An 8,022-nucleotide genomic window follows, 5' to 3' on the forward strand; every position below is an offset into this window, starting at 1 on the left:
TAATAGAAATGGGTTAGATCAATATGTAAGAGCTAGCCAATAAGAGGCTGAAACTAATGGGTCAGGCAGTGTTTAAAAGAATACAGTTTCCATGTAATTATTTCAGGACATAAGCTAAACTAGCCATGTGGGAGGCTGGGTGCCTGGGACTCAGCCCCACCGCTCTTATTTCAACACTTGGCACAATTGGCCTTTGGGCAAGGAACTGCCCATGGCTTAACCACTGACAAAGTACATGCTGTCCAGACTGGATAAGTAGAGCACAAGAACAAAGACTGCCAAACCTTGGCAATACAAGTTAAGACAGTCCTGAAAATTTTCCTGCTTCTGAAAATGGTCTGTCACTTACTGTAGACCTTAGACAACATTGATTGCTTCAACATTGCAAATGAGACTTTGGGTGATTGTTCAGATAGACAGTTGTCTCTGCCATATACTGCACATTTTGGAAGCTGCTTGATTGCACTTCCTTCCTACTCAAATAGTACTATCCCTTCTCAGTCCTTTGATGGCTTTGAAGATTAGATAGTCATAGTTACCTTCCTCTTATGATTTAGCCAAGCCATTTCCACTGCAAGACTTAGATTCTTTAGGATAGAATGTTTATTAAAACATTTAACATATGTTCCTTGCTTAATATTATTTATGCTCTCTGTAATCCTAATTTTATACTTGATATCTGTTACTAGTGTATATAGTTTTGTATTGGTTTGGGAACTCTCTTTAGACAAAAGGAAGAGGTGATAGGGAACCTTTATCAGCCAATGACTTTTAAAAGGTTAGACTGGGTTAGGGTTTGACCTTTTGGGTACCCATAGCAAATTGCTGGCCCACCAAGGGCTTGCTTTCTCTGGTTCCTGTGTTACATAGTTGAGGTTGGGTTTCATGTTTCTGTTCCGTGATTTTGCCCCTTGAAATAAAGAAATATAATTGGAACATTTTGGAGTTAGCTTGGTATTCTTTGACCTGTGTCCTCACCCCCAACATTAAAATATAGCACTGCTATATCATTTCCTGTTCAAAGTAAATTCTTCTTCATATATGTAAGCAGAAAAGTTAAAAATCAATAGATTATTTAGGAGAAGGAAACAACAGATCACAAAGTTAGGTGAGTAAAGAGAGTGTTGTGGATCTGGGAAGAGTTGAGGGAAGTGGGGTGACAATGATAAAGAACATTATATAAAATTATTGAATATTAAATAAAAGCAATTACAGCTTTACTAAGATATCTTGTACATATTAGAAACTTCACTTGCATGAAAAGATTCCCCAGTTAGACTTGAAATGAACTGGCAGGCTAGGCTAGATTTGATATCTTTATGCTCAAACCTCAACCTCATCACTAATAAGACTGCAGGTTTTATTGAGGATTTCAATTTTTCAGTATTCTCATAAACATATATGTTTATATTTTTTACATTTTCTATTCTCATGTATGTGGTGTATAGGTATATATTTATAAGATTATTATTATTTTTTTCTTTTGTTAACCACAGTTTCCCCTCACCCCACTCCTCCACATCCCTACCTCAAATTGCCACTTCCCCAGAACCACTACTCTTCTGTTTCCCTTCAGAAAAAAACAGAATTCCTAAGGATATCAAAAAAGCACCGTGTAACAAGTCAATATAAGACTAGTCCAAATATTCAATGCAGTAGAAGGAAGCATTACAGAGGTGCCTTGGTTGACTGTCCAGTCCAGGCAGCCAGTTTTTTCTACCATTTCTCACAAATTTTGGAATTTGCTTGCTTGCACTTCCTGTTTACTCGGGTAATATTTCTTTCTTCTTGGGTCTCTGATATAATTGAAGACTAGATAGTTTTCCTTATTAACAAATTAGATAAGAAACTCACAAAGGAAATGTAAAGTGTGTAAAGTTGAGAGACATAAAAAGATAGTTTGGGATTGGTAATAGTAATTAGGATATAAGATGAGTTATGTACAACATTTTGACTCAACAAGATAGGATAGATAATTAAGTAGTTTCTCTGAATTTGTCAAATGCACTGTACATTGTTTATGTAATTCTTGGCTATATGTTGTGTATAGTTATTGTAGGTATTGTATATATTTTTATGTTAGCTCTAATCTTCAGTTTTTATTTAGACAAACATGGGAAATGTGTGATATTTTCTTTATGTTCTGACAAATAAGCTTGCCCAGAGATCATAAGGTGAACCTAGTTACTAGTTAGCCATAGATGTCTAGAGATCTGTACAGACAAAGGACTGGAAGTGACAAGGTGGGCAGAGAGAGGTGATAAGGAGAGGGTGAAGACTGGATCCTGACACTTTTCATCAGATAATTCAGAGAGATAAGAAGTCTCTGATGGCTGCTGCTCTGCTTCTCTGATCTTTCAGCTTTTACTCCAATATCTGACTTTGGGTTTTTATTAATAAGACTGATTAAGATCACAATTCAAATCATCAATATTTTGTTAAGTGTTTCTCAGCCATTTGAGATATGTATTGATGATTTTCTGTTTAGCTATGTTTCACATTTTAAATTGGATTATTTAGGTTTTTTTGATGTCCATTTTCTTGAGTTCTGTATATATTTTATTTATTTATTTATTTATTTATTTATTTATTTATTATTTTGCAAACAAATCTCAGTTCCCCTTCATATATCCCCTATTCCATCTCCCATCCACTCCTGAGTGATGGTTTTGCATTTCCTGGGAAGTCATCTCATTGATGCAGAACCAAGACCCCCCTCCATGCCTATGTTGAGTAAAGAATCTCTCCATAGAGAATGGGCTCCACAAGTGCCTTCATGCACTAGGTTTAGATCCTGGTCCTACTGCCACACACTTGCCAAGCCCCACAGTTGTCAACTTCCTTTACAGTACCTACTTTGGTCATATGCAGGTCCCCCAGTCATCAGTTCTTAGTCAGTGATCTCCCACTAGTTTGGATCAGCTGATTCTGTGGGTTTCCCCAGCATGGACTTGACCCCTTTGTTGATATTATCCCTCCTCCCTCTCTTCAATTGTATCATTGCAAGGTTGGCCCAGTGGTTAGTTATGGATCTCTAGATTGCTTCTATCAGTTTCTGGGCGAGGGTTCTATTATGTTAATTAAGAGCATTCTCAATCAGATCACAGCAGAAAGGAAGTTAAGGTAACCTCTCCACTATTGCTTAGATGCTTAGCTGGAGTCATCCTTGCAGATTCCTGGTAATTTCCCTAATCCCAGGTTTCTTATTAGCCCCATAATGGTTCTACCTATCAAGATACCTCTTTCTTTGCTCTCCCCCTCTATTCTTACCACAACTTGATCTTCCTGATCCTTATTGTTCTTCTCTCCTATTCTTTTCTCCCATCTCTAATCTGTTTTCACCCCCCCACATTCCCCACACACTCCGAATTTACTCAGCATATCTTGTCTATTTATGCATCTCAGGGGGATCTGTGTATATCTTGGATACCTAGCTTCTCTGGTGTTGTAGCCTGTAGGCTGTTTATCTTTTCTTTATGCCTGATTTTCACTAATGAGTGAGGGCATACTATGATGTCTTTCTGGATCTGGGTTACCTCACTTAGGGTGTTTTTTTTTTCTTGTACTATCTATTTCTCTGCAGATTTCAAGATGTCATTGATTTTACTGCTAAGTAGTACTCCATTGTATAAATGTACCACATTTTTTATCCATTTTTTAAGTTAAGGGGCATCTAGGTTGTTTTCAGGTTCTGGCTATTATGAATAATGCTGCTATGAACATAGTTGAGCAAAGGACCTTGTGGTATGAATATGCCTCCTTTGCGTGTATGTCCAATAGTGGTATTGCTTGATCTTGAAGTAGATTGATACCCATTTTTCTGGGAAATCATCATACTTATTTCCAAAGTAGTTGTACAAGTTAACACTCACACTAGCAGTGAATGAATGTTTCCCTTAATCCACATAATCTCTAGCATAGGCTATCATCAGTGGTTTTGGTCTTAGACATTCTGATTGGTATAAGATATTATCTCAGAGTTGATTTTCTTGAAGAGCAAAATCTTTATCTCATTGATTCTTTGTATTTTCTTTGTTTCTAGTTCATTTATTTCATCCCCAATTTGATCATTTCCTGCCATCTACTCCTTCTGAGTGAGTTTGTTTCTTTTTTTCTAGAGTTTTCATGTGTTCTTTTAATTCAGCATTTTGGGATTTATCCAACTTCTTTATATAGGCATTTAGTGCTATGAACTTTTCTTTTTGCATTGCTTTCACTGTGTCCCATAAGTTTGGGTATGCTTTTACATTCATTTTCCTTGAACTTTAGGAAGTCTTTAATTTATTTCTTTCTTGACCCAGGGTGATTCAGTTCAGCATTGTTCAATTTCCATGTGTTTGTGGACTTTCTGAAATTAGTGTTGTTGTGAAATTCTAACTTTAAACCATGGTGATTCAACAAGATACATGGGGTTATTTCAAATTTCTATATCTATTGAGATATGCTTTGCTACCAAGTATGTGATCTATTTTAGAGAAGGTTCCATGGGGTTTTGAGAAGAAGGTTTGTTCTTGTGTGTTTGGGTGGAATGTTCTATAGATGTCTATTAAGTCCATTTGAGTCAGAAATATTAAGTTGGGAGCATAGACCCCAGCCCCTCACATCTATCCCAGACCCCACACCTGAGAGTTGTATTGGTCTGGACTCCAAATCCCAGCAGGCCAGTTACCGACCCCTCCCTGTGGGTGGGGGTCAGGAATACTCTCACAGAGTATTTAAGTGAACTCCCAAAAGAGGATCACATGGTCCCTTTTCCTTCTTCCTGGTGTTCACATTTGTGGCCTCCCGGTTCCCCCTCAGGGCCACCTGAAAACACAGGAATTCCATTAAATCTGGATATTTCTTAATTTGGCTTGTTTTGATTTGGCTTGATTGAGATTTTGCTTCAGCAGAGAGCCCACGTTAGGAAAAATTCATAACAACTGGGAGGTCTCACTAAGATAGGGCAGGCCCTTTCCACACAGCCCTAGGCTACATGTTGAAAGCTCCCTAGTCTACAATCTGAGCTCTCTATGCCATGCTAAAACAAGTTCCTGGCTACAGTGGCTGCTTCTTGGTGAGTCCCTTTTTTTGTCTATGCTATAGTGTTTTGGGGGGACCCATTTGTACTTATTTTTGTCATTTTTTTCAGATTCCTGTTGAAGCTGCAAGCTCACACCAGAGGTTCGATTTCCAGCAGCAGCCCAACCAGTGGACAAGCCTCGGTTGAGGTGGAGATTGGTTTGTTCTTTGGGACACCAAGCATTGAATTTCCATGGCCCCATTTGGACCTAAGAGCCATATTGGCAGACTGATGGAGTGAATTTAAGTCATGTGGTTGGGCATAGGGTTTAAAATGGGCACTTGCAGCTCAAAGCCAGATCTGCTGTTTCCCCTGGGATGCCTCTTACACAATCTTTTAAATTGAACCAGTCCTAAATACAATCTGTCTCAAATGGCTAATTTCCCTGTGTATTAAGTCTTGAGCTTACCATCCTCTGGGACCTAGAAAATTTTTGTTGCCATAAGGACAAACGGACAGAGCTTACATGTGTCAATGGATTTTTGGGCTCTCACCTCTCTCTTAGTAGCCAGTATCTCGCAGCACCATGTTGGCAGAGGCACTGGCCCCTCCCCCATTCCCTCAAGCCCACACTACCCAACCCCCTCCATTGATTCAAGGTCAATTTCCACCTTACCCACATTCTCATCCCCCTCCCCTTCCTACCTCATCTCCCTAACCTTGGACCCCCTCTGCACACTGGGCTAGCCCCTCAATCCTCTCCTTGTTCCTTTTCTCTTCTAGATCTCTCTCAGATAAAAAAGCTGCTAGGTTCCTTTTATACTAATTCTTCTGAATACCCATTTTTTTTCTTAATACCCATAGTCAGAAACAGGTATAAAATCACAATGCCCCCATGCGGGCTTGTCCTCTATGTCACGCCACAGAGGTCCAGCCTCACCAACATTGGCAAGTGAAAGTGTGCCAGCCTTCAAACTTCTCAGTCTTGCAGAAGATTGATACTGCCCAGACTTGGTTTGTCCCGTAACCCTATCCAAGCCTAAGGTAAAGCTGTAGGTAGCAGGTAAATCCATTACTTTTATTCTTACTTGGGCTTTATGTTCTCCTTACCACTTTTAGTTATGGGGGTAGACAGGATCCATTCCTCCCCACTTAAAATTTTGCCACTGTCCTTCATTCTTGTAGGACAATTTTTCTCTCATTCTTTCTTAGTGATACCTGCCTTCCCAGCACCTTTACTGGGTAGAAATATCCTTAGCTGCTTCCCAAATCATTGTTCCACATCTTGGAGCCCGTTTTTTACCCCACCCATCTCCAAGATTCTCTTTTACAGGTTCACTCCTCCTGCCAGACATGTGCCCGTGCCAAAAAGGGGCTCTCCACATATGTCAATCTCTACACCAGCTTCATGGACAACAACTGAGCGAAGATTTATACTGCAAACACTTTACCACTGAGTCATCTATTCAGTTCCTGTTTATACCTTTAATAACCACTTATGCAACTATTTTGATAGCAATTAATCATCCCTAGAAGAACAATGATAAGGTAATTGAAAGAAAATTCAAGGCCAGCTAGGGCTACAAAACAAACACATGAACAAAAAGGAATTTCTTCATTTTGAATGCACAAGTGCATGCCTTTAAAGAAAAGTATATTTAGGGCTTTTATATATAATTTTAATTGTGTTATTGTCTAATAATCTTTTATTTGTAAAAGATCTTTAGCTATGTTGTTAAGATATATATATATATATATATATATATATATATATGCTTTTTACCAAGAGCCAGTTAGAGTTCGTTGATTTTATCTTTCAGAGTCTATCTAAATTTCATTAATTTTTTAGCTTGATTTGTATTATTTGCTCCTTTCTACTGTATCTGGCTTTCATTTGCTTTGTCACCTTTCTTCCTTTATGATAGTGATTGGAGATAATTTTTTTCTCATATGTTTATAGCCAGAAGCTACTCTCTAGGCTTTACTTTAGCTCCCTTCTACAACTTTTAGTACATTTTCAATTTCACTTTTCTTCTTCTCAAAACCAGGATAAACAAAGAATCTAATAACAATAGTAGAGAAAATGTGTTTCCACAAACAGCATCTTTTTCCCTCTAAAGTCATGGCATTTCAAAAATAAACAATGTAACTCTAATTTGCTTGTAAAAAAAACCAACCTCATTATATACAGTTAGTCAATCAGACATAATAACATTGTCTGCCTCACATCTATTTTTTCTTAGCCCACAAAGACTCTTTTTTATGTTTGGTGAAACTTTTAGTGAAAAATCTCAGAATTTATTTCTATTTTTTATGTTTTTGAAGCAAGATCTCTATGTGTTACCCAAGACGACATAGACTGTATCACATAGACTAGGCTACCATCTAACACAATCTTCCTACATCAGTGTTTTGAGTACTGAATAGTAGGCATATATTGCTTTCAGATTGGATTTTTGAAATTTTGTCAAAGACAAAAAGCCTATGAAACGAGACTAAGGATTCATCATCAGCTATATTTTGTATAAAATTTATAGATTGGGTGTAAGACTCCCTTCTTTTTCTCTTTCTATAATAATAAATTTACAATTGAACAGGGAATTATGGTTATAATTTGTGCAGCATGAAATATTATAGCATTACACTTTAAGGTTTATAACATATCAGGTGATGTATGCTGCTAGGATTTTCACAGAATCCTGGATTCTGTGAATTAACAGAATTTCCAGAATACATTAATAATAAATCCAAATATATAACTTAGTGAAAATTTGGCATCACTTATTATTTGATGAGATTTCCCATATAATTGAGTTTGTCAATAAAATCTAATTTATGTAACATCTCTCTTATAAAAAGGAGAAATAACAAATTCTGTTAAGATAGTCCAGGGACCAGCCACCAGCATTAAAATTGATTTGACGTGCCGGGTGATGGTGGCGCACGCCTTTAATCCCAGCACTCGGGAGGCAGAGGCAGGCGGATCTCTGTGAGTTCGAGACCAGTCTGGTCTACAGAGC

The sequence above is a fragment of the Microtus ochrogaster genome, chromosome X (assembly GCF_000317375.1).
Source record: "Microtus ochrogaster isolate Prairie Vole_2 chromosome X, MicOch1.0, whole genome shotgun sequence".
Lineage (NCBI taxonomy): Eukaryota > Metazoa > Chordata > Mammalia > Rodentia > Cricetidae > Microtus > Microtus ochrogaster.